Source organism: Triplophysa dalaica, chromosome 23 (assembly GCF_015846415.1).
Source record: "Triplophysa dalaica isolate WHDGS20190420 chromosome 23, ASM1584641v1, whole genome shotgun sequence".
In the NCBI taxonomy this organism is placed as follows: domain Eukaryota; kingdom Metazoa; phylum Chordata; class Actinopteri; order Cypriniformes; family Nemacheilidae; genus Triplophysa; species Triplophysa dalaica.
Genome location: NC_079564.1, coordinates 5,811,912 through 5,829,533, shown reverse-complemented (window position 1 = coordinate 5,829,533; position 17,622 = coordinate 5,811,912).

Sequence of the window (17,622 nt, the reverse complement as noted above, 5' to 3'; positions counted from 1 at the left end):
CAAATTTTTGTAAATTACAAATGTAATGTTCACAGTGTGTGTTGCACTGGATCTTCTTATGTAAGTGTTCCCTGTGATCAAAATTATTATAACAAAATCAGGTCAATTCTAATAAATACATAAAACAAAATATACAAATAAATAAATGTACACACTCCACACACACTTTGTACATTGCATATTTGCATAGATAGACAAATTCTTAGCTGTTTCTTTGCTAAATGAACTGATCTGAGGTATGGTTAGGTATCAACACAATGCAGATGTCGCTTGGCAGCAGTATTAACCTGTCACAAGTAATATCCATACACCCTTATCTCAGAGAGAGAGAGAGAGAGAGAGAAAGAAAGAGAGAGGGTTATGGGAAGGACGTAAAGCATTGGGTGCCACAATCCCTCCCAGCTCTATGCACCATAGGCTGAATTAGGCACAGACAAAAGCTTTTGTGGCCCGGCCATGAAAGGGCCATTAACCATGCTGCTATTTCAGAGGCCAAGCCTGCAGGGAAGCAGCCTCCCAGAATGCCTCTGGCTCAGCATGCATCATTCCCAGCATGCATTGCTCCCTCTCTCCAATACCTCCATAGCTTCATAATAAAGAAGCCGCAGATTGATATGCAGATGATTGGCGTGGTGAATATGGAGGTAAAGAGAGAGGATAAGTCCTGTAAAAATCGGAGGCCCCTTGTGGCCCAAGGCTAGGCTTTTCACACTTGTGGCTCAAAGCTTTGCAGTGTTTGGCAGTTTTGTCTAATAAATGCGTGTGTGGCACTCTGGGGTTCTGATGTTTGTGTATGGAGAACAGAACGTGCAGTGTGGCAGGTCTGAAAGTGTTTGGCACTGTTTGATTGTGTGTGCAAAAGTTTCAAAGGGGTGTGTGTGTGTGAGTGGACGTGTGCCTTTGGAGTCACAGACAGTCTCCAAACCTACTGCTCTCCACGTGGGCGCCATGACAACGACCCCCACGCACCGTGTCTGCTGCTGACCTTAGCAGCTGTGTCACTTCCTCGGTGTGACAAAACTAAGAATAAGTCGCTGTCAGTGCCTCTTACACAAGTACACTCAGTATTTAAACAACACTGTTTACTAATACACCCTCACACACCACGTGTAAACTCATAGGTTGACCTAAACATTTACACAACGCTACCTGAATGACTTTGTCATGTTTTTAAAACAAACCGTTTAACATTAGCATGCATATAGAAATGGCGTTGAACACACTGTTGAAAAAATCATCTTGTAAAATTTTCAACCAACCAAGGAAATAAAGTAATGTAGGCAAAGTTTTTTAGTGGGAGGGGTAAATGTTGTTTTGTGTGTATTTTTTGTATTATATTAATTTATACTCCGTCAATAGTCTAAATATGTTGTTAACAGTTAGCAGTTATTAAGCTGTGGTTTATTCTCTTGTGGTATTCTCTTGCCTTTTTTCAGTGTACACATAAATTAATTGAACAGTTTACCCAAAAATAAAAAAAGCTGTCTTCATTTACTCACCCTCAAGTTGTTCCTAATCTTTATACATTTTTTAGATATTTGAAAAAATTATTTTAACCAAACAGTTCTTTGCCACCATTGACTACCAAATAGGAAAAATGCTTTACAATTTTATTTGTTATGTTGAACGCAAATAAGATATTTTGAAGAATTTAGGATAACAAACCATTCTGGGGCACTTATGACTACAATCGAATACAATTTGACTACAAACGTTTTACTATGGTAGTCAGTGGTGGCCAAGAACTGTTTGGTTAAGCGTTCCTCCAAATATATTTCTGTGTTCATCAGATCAAAAAAAATGTATACATGTAAATAAAGACAGAATTTTTAATATTGGGCTGAACTGCCTCTTTAACATTTTTTAACAGTTGAGAAAGTGTCACACAAACAGAACTAATCCCACCTATTAGTGATAGCATTTCACATGTCGTGTGTTTGCATTAATAAAGCTAAGAAAGATCATGTCAATAAACAAATTGTGCAAATGTCCATGCACGCACACTACCAAAACATATAAATCACAATACTCTCAGCGAAACATTTTACAGAGCCCATTTCATGCTGGTAAATACACAGTAAGGCCTGTGTGAAGTTCTGTGATCCTGTGCCCTAGCCTCCGGGACTCTTCATTTCCTGCTGTATTATAGATGTTATTATTTTCTGGATGGGAGAGTTTGTGTGTGTCAGTATGTGAGTGTGCTATATGCTTTTATTATTATTATTCCTGGTGTGATTGTGTCGTCAAAACTGGGGCGTATGTTGCCGTGGCGCGGTTGGATTGGAACGGCCTGTTAACTTGCTCCAGATGCTGCCGACTGCAGTAATTGGACCTGGAGCCGATCAAATCCCAGTGTAGCTCGGCCAGACTCAGAACCAAAGACTGGGGATAACATTTCAGGGTGACCCTGACCTGGTCTGGCCTGGTCTTAACCTGGGTTAATGACCTCTATAAGTTTTCATGGAGAGGTTGAATGGTAATTCGCAGGGTGGTTGCAAAAAATAATGATGTGGTTTCAGTTTCTTTTTTTAATGCTGCACTCTCTTATTTGTAATTGTGTCTCCTACTGTGTTTTTTATGGGTTATTTCATATTATAAACAATAAGGGCTGGATGTGTCGACAGATATCATAAAAAATTGACTTTGAATTGTACTTCAGAGATTTTGCATTTAAAAAGGAAAATTGTGTATTTATTTATTTACAAACTTATTCAATAACTTACCCTCATGTTGTTCCAAAAAAACTTTTTTTCATTTTCTTGCATACAAAGAAAATTACCAATAATGCATTGTTGTTTTTTCAAACAATGTACACATTTCAAACAATAAAGCAAGAAAAGAATAATGAAAACAGTGAAATAAACGACATAATCTTCAAATGGCGTATAGGAGTATAACATCTCCTTCAGTCTAGATGTTTGGTGAACCTGCAGTCTGAAGGATTTAAGGTGGACTGTTGAAAGTATTAGGGGAGTAAAAAAAGAAATCCCTTACTCTCTTTTCCATCTAAACACCTGGTTTTATCATCCACATTCCCTGTCCTCCTATACAGAGCTCTCTCTTGATTCCTGTCTCCTTGTTACTGCCCCTCCCTATTTTACCCTCATACTCTACACCCCCCCAACACACACACTTCCTGGACCCTGGGCTTGCCAGACGGTCATAATTAACGAGAAAAACGATAGTCCCCATGGTCCTCTGCTTCGACAGTCCGCTCCCAGAGTGTGTGTGTAAACCTAGCCCTGTGTAGGTGTCTACAGTTGTGTACCTGAGCGTGTGTGTGCGGACCTGTAAATCTACCTCTCTTCGTACGTACGCGTACCTCTCGTTTTGGCCTAGGCTTCCTTTTACTCAATGCTCCTTTATATTCAATGTCTGCAATGAAGCATGATCTCACCCGCTACAAATAACAGGCTCGGAAAATGACTTCTCACAGAGCTCACACACAACCTGGGAGCAATGGCTCACACGCAAGCGAAATTACCTTCTTGACAAAGCATTCAATCTAAGGGCCGGCCATATGCATCGAGGGATCTCTGGTCTGTGTATTTGAGACTTTTGTAGACTGTTTATTTAAAAAATGTGCTAGTGTTGCATTAGTATGTAAGGAAATACGTACCAGCCAGCATTGCCATGTTGTTTTTTCAGGTGTGGAGTCACAGTTTTTAGGCAATCTGCATATTTATTATCGTTTTGCATATGTATGAATTGTGAATGTTCCTTTGTGTTGAGATATTTAAGTCTTGGCAAGCAACTCTGTGAAATACCGTCATAATAACATCTCGGCACGACTTCCCGGGGCTCGGAGTTGGAGAACAGTCTGACCATTCCAGAGCGGCTTGACTGATAAGAGCTCTTCTGATCCCTATCTGTCACTCATAGCCAGAGGCAGGGTCACACAGAGACCAACACAGAGTCACCATTGTAAATAAACACATGCACGGAGAATAACTCCCCTTACACTTATCCTCTTTCTTTTTATGACTTTGGCTCTCCACTTAAACACGTTTAAGGCATTTGGATCATAAAGAGAACATGGGCCGACTAATGGAGAGAAAAAGACCGGCAGTTCCCAGAAAAACATCTTGACTGATTACATTGTCACCAGTATTATTTGTTTCTCATCAGTTCTCTTTACTCGTGTGGTCTCATAGGGCTCAATCTTGTGGACCAATTTTGTGTTCAGTCCACACACACTTCCTTATGGGCATTTCAGAGATAATGTCTTCTATCATTCTTAATGTTTAGATGTGCATTTGTATTCTTTTCAAAACATCCAAGTGTCTTTAAATAAAATTCACTTTTTTACTTTTTACTTATCAAAGCAAGCAGTTAAAATACGTTTAGAATAACAATGTAGAGCAGTGAGAGGGATAAATTGCAAGGTCACTTTAAACAAACATCCAAATAAACCTTTATCTCTCAGGAATTTGACTTTTCTCACTTCCCTCTGTAAACTACAGATGCTTATTTGTTAAAATAAAGTAATAATCTGTTTAAATTTTAAATACAAAATACTAACTCCAAAGTCATTGTAGAGTGTTTATTTTAATAATTTTAATAAGGTATTTTCTGTAATGACACACCACATCCAAACAACTGCAGGTTAAAATTATTTATTATAATTAGGGTAAACCATATTATATCTGCGCATTTGAAGTAACTACCACATTCTCTCCAAAATAAAAATTCTGTCCTCACACACCTGTATTACTTTCTTTCTTTCTTCCGCAAAACACAAAAAAATATGTATTGAAAAACATCGGCAACAGAAGACCGTTGGCCCCAATTGACTTGCATTGGTTTTGTGTCCATACACTAAAAGTCAATGGGGACCATGGGTTTTTGGTTACCAACATTCTTTAAAATGTATGTTGTTTTTTGCAGAAGAAAGAAAATCACACAGGATGAGTAAATGATGACAGAATTTACATGTTTTAGGTGAACTATTCCTTTAAGGCAAGAGAGAGCGAGGGAGGGAGAGAGAGGGAAAAAATGGTGTGTATTATGATGTAAACAGTGATGTAAATATTGTGTTGTGCTCTAGTAACATCTCTTTCCTGAAGACTCAGCAGCAGGCCGCTTCGCTGTTTATTTTCCTTCAAGACGGACGAGTTCTTATCAAATAAGCAGACGGAGTTCCACAATGTGCCGGGTTTTGCACACACTGGCTCTGCTCCTGAATCCACCACCACAGTGTAACAAATCCATCCGTACTCCCCAAAACCACACAGAAGTAGACAATCAAACACTCTTACACACTCTTATACACTAGTGCCTTTGACCTGAACCCAACACTAGATGCACAGTAGACATACAGGTACAGGTACAGATTGAACTGAAATAAAGAGACATTAAAAAGCATCACATTAAAAACTTTACATTCATGATGTTTTTGTGCATCTGGTGCCGAGCAGTGTATTAAAGTACATTTGATCAAACCCACGATCTTGTCTTTGCTAGCAAACACATCTTGAAAGTCAGACCCAGAGAGACACGTTGACAAATGATGCAGAACTGTTCTCACACACATCTTTTAGACTCACACACTGTGGTTTATCAAACCCTCTCCAAACACACACAACGACACTCTTCGGGATATGCGTCAGCACCGTCACCCTGTGACACATATCAGACCCTTTCCCTTTAACCACTGCAATCAGTGTAGCAATAACAGTATGATAAGGGATGAGAGCTGGTTTGGAGGAGGTTTTTACGAGCCTATCAGGGGAGCTGGCTGGAGTTTGATCTACGGGCCTCAGAGTTAAAAGGGAGAGTTTTGGACTCCCCTACACAATTACACCCACGCTACTCTGTCTTTTTGTGATAGGGACCTTAATCAAAAACACCTGGCTCACAGTTCTCCCTCTCACACTTTCTGCGCACATGTGTGAGTGTGCGTTGCTGTGTAAAAGTTTGTCTACGTGCACAAAAAAGAGTTTCTACTCATGTCGGTCTCAGCAGATATTTATGTTTGAGTGAGAACAGTTGTAACTGTAACATTTCAGTGGAAATCTGTAGGTCGATTATGACATTCTGTGGTCAAATACTTTTGTATAATAGTTGCTTAACTTTATGAATGACCACAGACAGTGGTCAGACTTTTTGTTTTGGCAGACCTCCGCAAAAAATGTATACTGTTCAGTAGATATAATTGAATTGAAAACAATGGATGTACCACAAAATATGAATATAAATTAAATGTAAATATAATATTATATCATAACCAAACACAGTGCTTCCGATGAAACCGTCTATTTAAGATTACTCATATTTTTCATATATTTGTACATATTTGTATTCATTACATTTACTAATATTCAACCCATGAAAACTTTAAGACACACCGCATACTAGCATTATGAAGAGAACTGATTACAAACCTATTTAATTTAGGTGTGTTACTGTATATGATTTGAGAAAATTGCATAAAAAAATAAAATAAGGTTCCTTCAATTTTCTCTATCTTTCATACTTAGGCTAAATCCATGTCTTGCTCTTGTACTATTTAGTACTATTATTAGGAATCGCGTTGAATCGATCTCTTTGGTCTCATAAAATTAACAAAAAAACTGTAATTTTGTTAATTCATTTTTATTACCAAATAAGATTTTGAATAATAAGAGTAATTTTGTTATTATAAAAATTTATTGTTGAGTAATTCATTTATTTGCAATGTAGCTGTGTAATATGCAAATACTTAATATGCTACACCAGAGACTGTTTGTTTATTTGTTTATGTGTGAATGTAAAGGGTTATGGTGTATTTAGTGTGTATTGAGGTTAAAGTGTGTGCAAACCTGTGTGAGACTTGTGGTACAGTGGGCTGTCCACATGCTTCTGAACTGTCACCTCACAGGGACATAGGTTCAAGTCAAGGTCTGGGTCATGATCTGATTCCTTCTCTATCTGAACTCTGTTGTCCTAAAAATAACAAGGAAATGTTTACAAAAATGTGTAGGCAGGAAGAGGCATTAGCGTACGTGTTTGTGTATTAATGTTATCCAATGTGTGTTTGCATATTAACATACACACTCCAAGTTGTGAGAATAAATAAACAGCTTTGGCCCGGGACTCTCGTGGCTGTATCTCAGAAAAGACAAACAGTTTTTTTCCTATGGTTTGATTCATATGACCCACCACGGTAACATCTCCCCCCACAAATGCACACATGGTTTCAATAAAGCAGTTATTTTTAGGAGTTTGCGATTTGGTTCAGAATCTGATTATGTGTTTTGAATTGAGCAGTATCGACTAACCCTGTTTATTCAAACACCTCGCAGTCTAAACTGCCCTTCTGGTAAGAGGTGTACTTAAAAACATACGTGGTCATGTTTCTGTTTTATTGTGGAAGCACGATTGCCATCATCTCCACAACGAGAGGCCTGTGATTGTAAACGTTTCAAAATGGCGAGTGAGCAAGGCAAACACAGGCACACTGTGGACGCAGTGACTTTGAAGATATAACACAAAAATAATGTGCGGTCTCTGAAAAGCCAAACAAGAACTACACACTCACACACACCCGTTCTCTCTCTTGCTCTGACTCGGTCTCATTCTCTCCCAGTCGTTTTTTAATGCTGAAGCACACACATACACACACTCATTAATCTAGGCAGACTCAGGAAATCGCTCCACTGAGCTCAGTAGAGGCCCACAAATGGGGGGTTTGGGGGGATCAAAGCCACGACAAGAGCAGCAGACTCGCTGAAAAGAAACAGCACAAGGATAAAACGAGAAGAATGGAAGGTTTGGAAAAGGAAGGAAAGAGAAAGGAAAATTTCCCTTTGCTCCTCGACAAGGACAAAGGATCTTGACCATCAAAACCTAATGAACTAACAGTGTGTGTGTGTTTGTGTGATTGAGGGCTGAGTGCGTTTTACATCGATGAGGTATAAATGAAATGGAGACGTGCGTGTATGTCTTGAGTCACAATCTCTGGAATATAACAAAATTCCATGTGTCCTCAATAAAGCTGCCATTTTATAATACTGACTTGTTATGAGTAGACTTTAAAACAAAAATGTTTTTGTACTCGGTTCTCAATATTTCGTTTTGCAGTTAAAACATCTAAATATTTTGTAAACAAGAAAATAAGACCCTTTTTAGGATGTTTATGTTGAATTAAAGCTAATTTTTATGCACTGAAAACAAGTTTGTGAAGTTCATATTTACAACACGAAAAAAAATTCCAATGTGGTGTGAGAAATTTACATTTTTGAATTCTTTTATGCATTATTTATATATTTTTTATATATCAGAAAATAAAGATCCAATGATTGAGAAAATGTTGCGCCAAAGAAAAAGTACATACGTTTAAACACACACGCAAACACATATGTAGGTGCATATCCGTACATGTTTTTCTTTCTCTCTCTTTTCACTAGATACACACACTCACACACAGACACACACTCCCTCTCTCTTGGGAGCCCTTGAGGGAGGGTCGACAGTCCTTAACAAAATATTCCCCAAAGCTCTAATTAGAAAAACGATGGTGCTCGTTAATAGTGCCCTCCATCTCCCCTTTCCCCATCCAACCCGAAAAAAAAAACACAAAACAAAAACGGCAAGTAAATCCCGTGGAGCAGAAGGCCTGCTGTTCCAATGACTGGGCCTGGGTCAGAACTCTATTTACCTACCGCAGAACTGCCCACCCTCTTTCCTTTCGACCAATTTCTCTCTCTCTCTCTCTCTCTCTCTCTCTCTCTCTCCCTCTCTCCCTCTCTCCCTCTCTCTCTCTCTCTCTCTCTCTTACTCTCTTTTTCACTTTTATAGGAACACTTTATCAAAAATGTGAGTTAATCATTAACTCATTGTGTTGTTTTATATTCATATGGCTTCTTTGTTAATTGGATCATGAAGGCAGAAATTCTGAAGATGCTCAAGCATTTTTGTCCCTTTTTGTTTAAATTTTATGGACCAGCGTGAGGGTCCAATTTTCCCTTTGTCTTTTAATGAAGAAATAGTGTTTCATAGTGATTTTCAATTTTGGGTGAGCTTCCCCTTTAACACACAAATACCCACACATTCTTTCTTAATTTTTCTTTCTCTCTCTCTCTCTACTCTCTCCTTCTCTATTACCCCCGTCTCTCTCTCTTTTTCTAAACTTTTTAGTGTACCCCTAGTAACCTGAGACCCCCTGGCCCAGGGGCCGCACATGTTCCTGCTTAAGAGCCTTGGGCCCATAAGTAAAACCTAACCCATGCAGCTATGCCTCCCATTTCTCAAGACTTCATTAAAAATGAAGATAAAAAATCCTGGCGTCTTTTTTCCTACCCCATTCTCCTTCCTCTTCTCTCTCTTGGCCTAAAGAAGTTATACGACAGATCCCAGCCAGAAGATTTTTGCGGCTTGCTTTATTTTCTTCCTGGTCCTTTGCCTAGATCCGTTGGAAAACAGAGACGGAATGATGATCACAGCCAGTCTGAATCAGACTCTGTCAGCTTATCTTTGGAGACTTATCGCAATTAATTAATATAGCCGGTCACTCCTTCCTCTAAATCTAGTCCTCCTTCCAGTTCCATATTCCCTTAAAACCAGCCATTACTTCACCACAGAGGCTCTCATTAAATGTAAATATAGTTATATCCCCAGTGCTGGAGATAATACGCTCTTTTTCACTCGCAAAGAATGTACAATTTGATAAAGAAAGATTAAGAAGTTGCTGAGGTGGATGAACTGTGCCCAGCCGGATTGTTTCCTATTTCCCACGAGCCAATGTGACCTCAAGCAAAGTGAATAAACACACAGGCTGCACATCATCACAGCTCAAACACACATGTGTGTGTGCATAAAACAAACAAATCATACCTGCTCTTTTTAGAGGATTCTTCAAAACATGCTACTGAATATGTACAACTACACAATCCCATGAATTCAATGGGTGAATCTCAATGATGATCTATGAAATAATCACACCTCAGCAGGTCCAGACTGGTCATCATGGCTTACAGTTTATCCGTCCCTCTTGTTTCTTCTCTCTGGTGATGGTTCATTAGAACATCTCACTTAGTCTGACAGGGTTATTTCTGTGTTTGTAGGCACTCATGAGAGGCCCATTCTTTGCTGTTTTTTTGTTTCTAGGGAGCAAGAGAAAGATGGAGAGAAAAGAAATAGACTGCATTTCCAGATGTGCTTTTATGGCCTGTGAGGGTGGGGTAGGGGGCTGGAGTGGGGGTGCAATTTCGGTCGGAGCCGAGAAGCTTGCAGGAGCCAGTTATTTTACCATGTGTGTACTTGTTTGTGTGTGTGTGTAGAGAAAGGTGGGAGAGAAATTACTGGCATAACGCACTCGGTTTTATAGGCTCAGGTGCATGAAGCATCTGGAACCACAAAGACTAACAAATTGTTAAGAATGCGTGTGTGTTTGCAGATCTGCATGCTGCAATTTCTAATCGATTTGTGACAAATTGTATGTGACTATAAAGTTCTAATCCTGTAAAATACACACCTGTCCAGTTTATTTTAATTGAAATTATGTAGAAGCAATAATTGATCTAAAATATTTTGGTGACTTTTTTAAATCAGCAATAATCTGCAAAGTGTCATTTTGCATTAAAATGCAATTTTAAGACTGCATTCCAAATTATGCATTTATTAAAACCATTAAAGCTGGGAATGTGAATATTTTACATTCTTCATACATTTTGGGACAGTTAAACTTGTTTTACTGAATGTCCAGATTAATGAAAATGTTCAGATGCATGCCTTTGCTCAGATGTTGCTTTCATGGATCAGTAGAATTCACTGAAGCATCAACTAATTCTCAAATGTTCTTCTAAAATCGCTTACAAAAATAAAAACAGAAACACATAAGACGTCACCTTGGAATTATAAGGTTCTATCTGCATTCCGAGCAGTTTTGAAATAGCATTCCAATTGACTTTTATAGATAAAAACTTTTTGTTTTCTATAAAAGTCCCAAAATGGTTTTCCTGTAGCACATTGGTTAGGTCATGCATTCGATCCCAGGGATTGCACATAATCCGAAACAAATGCATAGTAAATGCAATGCAAGTCTGCCAAATATGTAAACGTAAATGTACAAAGCGTGAAGAAAAAACATAATATAATGTAAGTAAATTGAAACAGAATAAGAATGTGTGAATAACTAAATTTTGACAAAATGTCATAACTTTATAATTCCAAGGTGATGATTAAAATACAGAAAGAGTATGAAGGTGTAAAATGAATGTAGATTATATAGATAAAATAATCTGCTTTTGGGTGAATTGACTGAGAAGTGTTTGAGTTCATACTGAAATATTCAATAATATTGATTTTTGATTGCAGATTTGGCAATCTGAGCTCAGTTTGTGACATCTCATCTGGAATTCTACATTTACATTTATGCATTTGGCAGATGCTTTTATCCAAAGCGACTTACATTGCATTATCCTATACATTTTGTTTATGTGCAATCCCCTGGGATCAAACGCACTACCTTGCCGTTGTTAGCACCATGCTTTTACCACTGAGCTTCTAATGGAAACATATGTGCAATATCTGGGTAATTTTCTCTGAGACGCTAGAAAGTTTCCATTTGCTAGCCATTTAATCCCATTCATGTCTATGAGAAGTAACATATTAATAGATGTCATTAGTGATTTCCTATAAAACCACATGTATGTCAAAGTTTCACACATTACCCATTTCTTGCATGTTTATAAATGAATCCCAAAGTAATTTGTTATGTTTTCAGTTACTAATAAAAGTATAAACCTTTTTAACCAATTCCACATAATTTCACCAGCCTTTCCCTCAAAATAAACACTGAAAATAGACGAAAAGGTGATATAAAGCTCGATCACGAAAAAAGATTGCATTGTGTAGGTGTCTGAATATTTTCGAAGCCGCACATGTTTCCAGCACGTGTGCAGGTACGCCGTTTGATCCTTGGATCTACGAGAGAGTATGAAATAGTGATTTGGCCTGTGAAGTATTAGCTTCAGGCATCCATGAAAGAAAGAGCACACATGGAAATAGATGAGTGTTAAACTAGCATGTGAACGTACATCAGGAACGCCTGCAGCTTGTTAGTTACGATCGTTAATAGCTGTGCGTTTTACTGGCAATGCCTTCAAAGCACTGCCACGTCGATTTATCCAGATCTCACCTGGTCGGCTCCAGCCCGCGAGGAAGAGGAGGAGAAAGATCAAGGGGGCAAACCATATCACGCACACCTTCGGCCCTGACTTTGACACTGAGAGGAATGTGACCCCTTTCCCTCCCGGTCCTAAAGCCTGAGAGCCGACTGCAGAGTTGCATCAGAACCAGATGTGTCCCCTTGAGTGCAAGTATGCGTCTGCGGATCAGACTGTTGGGCCAGAGCCCGCTGGTGTGATGAGGCCGGCGCGACCCCTTCTGACCCCAGAGCCTGCAGCCATGCCGACAGGAAGGTCTCGCAATTGGCTTCAGCTGTGACCCGCCTCCTCGGAGCTCATTAAGACAAACTGTTTTTAGAGGCCATGCAGCTTATGCTATCATCGGCCCTAACACTCTGCAGCTGAGAGAGAGAAACGGGGGGAGGGAGAGTGAGCCCGAGAAAGAGCTGAACTAGTGCAAGGCGAGAAACAGCAGAGAAGAAAAAGCAAAAGTGTGATGAAGGGAAAACTGGTAAAGGTGAGAGATGACGAGAAAAGACCATTGCATCCAATTTGTTCTAAATAGTATGCAATGTTCTAATTAAAGTGTACAAATTGCACACATAATGTATTTATAAAATGTGCATCTAAACATACGTTTCAGGTTATAAACAACATTGGCCCCCATTGACTTCCATTATACAGACACATAAACCACTCTTTGTTCAAATATCCTCTTTTGTTTTCCACAGAAGAAAGTGTCATACACAGAAATGACAGAATTTTATTTTCGGACGAACTATTGCTTTAAAGACCCAGTGAATCGCCTTGGAACGCACAGCTTTATTTGATTGATTTGACGTAATTTCGACAGAAAAAATGCATAATGTGCACTTTTGTCAAATGTACATTTGATTTCAGCAGAACTGAATTGTGCTGTGTAATCCAAAAAAGGGAAAGCTTCACTGAATAATGATTTAAACTCCACATTGGGTTTGCCCGTGTAAAAGGGCTTGAATAGGATTGACTCCTATTCCAGTTTATTTGTTGAAATCATGTGGGTCACACCTCTGGTTTTGTGTCTAGATTGTTCTTCTCCATATCCGAATACAATATCTTGAACTGAGGTTTTAAGCATCTCGTGAACACATATGTGTAGTTTTAACTGTAAAATGCACTCATTTTTGGGATGAGAAAGGCACAAATTACTTCCGTGCAAAACAAGACTATAAAAATGATAACCAACATGCACTAATCAACTGAGACATGGTAAAACCCATTGTGTTAACGTGTTGTATATTTTTCCAAGGTGTTTGTTGTATAATTTTATTGCTTTGGTTAGTTTAATGAATGGAGAGATCTTGGTAATTTTGTTTTAAAAGAATGTGCTGTGCATTAAAAATATCCTTGCCACGGTTTATTCACACTTGCACATCAATTGGCTGAGTGCCTGAAATCCACCAAATCCATCCAAGTCTCAGCTGTACTGTTTCTATAGAGACATAAGTCTCTGAATCAAAACTGTCCTGTTTCCGTGACGAAGGCACTCAGGGGTTGGAACAGAATGTTATCTGATTTCACAGAGATTCGTCAGATTTATAGTCACGAAACTGTGCCAACTGCCGACCGTGTTTTCATCACGCACTAACTTCAGAGTGAACACAATCTGCTGATACCAAGTATCAGGTAGTTTAATCGAACACCTCAAGTCAGTTCAAAAGTACAAATATTCCTGAGCTCACATCTCGACATATACATCTAGTATTGTATAAACTTTATGGACTCTCCAAAAATGAACAGAGCTGAGCACTGAAGAAATTAAATCCATGTGTTTTTGCTGACCTCATCATGCTTAATCGTTTTAGTCGCTATTTATATTTATGTATTTGGCAGACACTTTTATCCAAAGCGACTTACATTGCTTTATCCTATACGTTTTATATAGGTATATGCAATTCCTTGGGATCGAACCCATAACCTTGCGCTGTTAATTCTACCAGTCTTACCACTGAGCTAGAGGAAAGCTTTACTACATACAGCCGTGGATTTTTTTTAAATTTAATCTGCATTTCTAGATTTATTGTGGCCATTCCAGTCTAGTGTCTGTTGAATTTCAACAAAATCAAACCTCAGGAGTGACAAAGTCTTCCAACAGCAATGTTAAAGATTGACAAGACATGAAAACTATGAAAAAATAATTTTGAATTGTTCCTAAATATTACTGCTTCAATGTAAATGTGAAATTGTTTTCTTTTTAGTATTTGAGGTCTGAAAAAAATACAGAGCATCTTTTCTGTTATTTTGACCTGTTTCTCCATTTCTCATTTTCTGCTAATAAATGCATAAAAGGAAACAATTTTTTAATTTGACATTTGGGATAAATGTTGTTAGTAGTTTGTAAAATAAAAATAAAAATGATCATTTTACCCAAACACATACCTAGAAATGTTAAATTCTGACAAAAATAAACAAATTAATTTGAAATGGTCTTTTCATTTTGTTTACTTCTGTGCGTATGTCTATATTACTTTTAAACAAGTGGAAAACATCATATATGGAGATTTTATCACCAATTATTATTTAGATTATTTCCATACGTCTAAATTCTCAATTATCGCATTATATAGATGTCCAACATTTTGTCATCTCTTCTCTTTACTCTTGTCTTCTGTATAGTGCATCTTCACCTTCCAAAGGAAGAGGGGTCATTGTAGCACTTCAACACTTCTTTGTCATCATCTCTATAGCAACCAGTGGCCTGTATCACAAAGCGAGGTGAACAAACACTGAGTTGCAGAGTAAGTTTTGAGTTGACAAAACCAGACAAACCCAAGCTGGTTTAGATCAGGTTCAGCTGTAGCACAACGCTTGGTATAAACTTTCTCTGTCAACTCCAGTTGATCCAGAGTTCGTGAGGAGCGTACACCAGAAGGTGTGACACTTGCGGAAGACGGGCAATCACACGGAACATGGAAAGCGTCATCAGTTTGATTGACTCGCAAGTATCAGCGCATCCACTTTTACGTTCAAGATGAAGAGATCATTATGAAAAAAATGTAATTAATTGAAATGCATTTACAAAGCAGGACTAAACACCGCTGAATGCTGAGTCAACTGAATTTAAATGAATTATATAGGTTTACAAGAAGATCAAAAGATAATATGTATACTTCATTACTTTAAATGCTTTATATATTAAAGTTTGTTTTTATACGAATATAGTTATATTCATTTAAATGCTACGTATAAGTGTAATTAATCAATATTAATTATCAACTCATATAATAATTATACGAATGTGTTTTGAATTATAATCAATAAATGTTAATATACAATACAAATAAAAGCAATAAGAATTACGATATATAGCCAACTCTGACTTCACAGCAGTCTTCATAAAGATAAGAAAGCATCAGTGTACTACACTAGCCTCATTAAACTACGGCCCATATTTAAGAAAACAAGTTTTGTTTTTCATTGTAACATTGCTTACAGGCAAATCAATGTCTGTATATGTATCTATGTATGTGTGTGGATTCATACTCCTGCCATCTCTTCTTTTCTGCCCAGCCGTCACTAGTTCTTACCACAACTTCTCTCTTTCACATGCTTGTCAGTTCATTTTTCCAACTTCACTTCTCATCCTCCCCGTTCCCTCTTTCTGCATTCAGGCTAAGCGGCAGCTCCCCTCCGAGCTTAAGTGGTGTGTTCTTGGCATTGTGTGTAGTTTGCGTCATTGCGTATGTGTTTGTGAAAGAAAGAGAGAGAAGAAGTTTTGAGTGGAATGGCATGCTGTGCTGGATTAATACTGGACGCTCAGAGGGGGGCTTCCACCATTCTTTACTGACTGATGCCCATACCAAATTGATTTATAGAAGCGGCCCTTAATCAATTATGCGTGGAGAGAGATATAAAAGAGAAGAATGCAGCGCGAGAGCAATGAGAGGGTACACAGGTAAGGTAAAGTAAGAGAGGTGACGAAAATGGGGCAGGGAGGTGTTGATTTAGTTTACCCCCGCAGCGTACTTTGGTGGGGCGCGCTGGCAGGTTGAAGCGAGTGTGGTTGTGCTGGTTAGAAATATTGTGCGGTTAAGACGTTCTGTTTGTGATGGGATGTTATTTTTCGGTGGAGGTTTGGAGTGTTGTGTTTGAGCTATATGGTGGTTTGCAGTAAATGGATGTATAAACAATGCTGAGGATTACATGTATACCTTCTGAAATGTATGTTTACGCATCAGTGTGCTGAAGTGCTGGTGTCAGTGTTTTACAGGAAGCACTCGAAACTACAGGTTGTCGTGGCAAAGCGGAAAAAGGCTGTTTATGATTCAACAATTTTACAGTGTAAACAATTTAACGCAACTGTGTGCAGATACATATAGTGCAGATGGCGTGGGCTAAACCACTTGATTCAAAGGTGTTGTGGACACACGTTAAAATGTTGTAGAATTTTAGTTGGTGTCCTTACAATCCCTGACAACAACCCACACAATGAACGACCGTAAATGCTATAGAAACATTTTTTTTTTTATGTTGCGTCACATCGCAATTGGTAAATTCTGCTTCGAAGCACAATGGTGGCTGACACAGAACTAAGATGTCGTCACGATTTCACTTCTTTGCCGAAGGAGATAGCGTAGTTATGAAACGCTCTCTGTTGTCGCTTTAGGGCTAATGTAGAAACATTATGGTGAATTCCACGAAAGGGGACCCACCATGTATATAGATAGAAATAGCTAATTTTAAGGCACTAGAACTCATACTTTGAACACGGTAAAAAAAAGCTGTCACTGGGAATGTAACCTTTAAAAAGGTCCTAATATGTAGCCTTAAGGTCCAGATACATATTCATTTGGACTTTTGAGGTGCAAACATGTACACAGTGACAGATTCCGTACCTTTTTGTCTGAGAGTGAGATTTGTTCAAATTAACATGTCCTTAATATGTGCTACAAAATTAATATTAAATCCCTAACACTGCTTATAAAGATCATCCGTGCTGGTAAACTACAAGGTGCCACTCAATCAGAACACTTTACATAGCCCTTGTCAAGCTAGCTCTCTTCTGCATAATATGATATAGTGTGTGTGTCCACATGTGTGTGACAGATCGAGGAGTGGAGTGTATGGAGTGTTTTAAAAAGCTCTTGTCATGCTGGTTCTATTGTCTGTTGGAGAGGGCAAAGGGGGTGCGTGAGGAGGGGGGCGTTCATGCTGTGAGCTTGTTTCTACGGCCTGTCAGAACTCTATCCGAGACCCAGCCGGAACTAATCAACTCCAATAGGCCTCCTCACTACCCACAATGCACCAGGCCTTGCTGGGGGCCGGTCGGTGGGAACTGAAGGAATGATAGTTAAAAGCACTCTTTCCACACACACACAAACACACTCCTCCTTGAACTGGTCCTCACAGCACACAACACTCCTACTGTCTCTCAATACTGTAATAATAAACACTTGCAATAATATTTTCACAGCGAGCAAAAGCCTGCCTCAGATCACAGCTCTACACAGCTGCGGCGGACTCTTGCCTGGACACA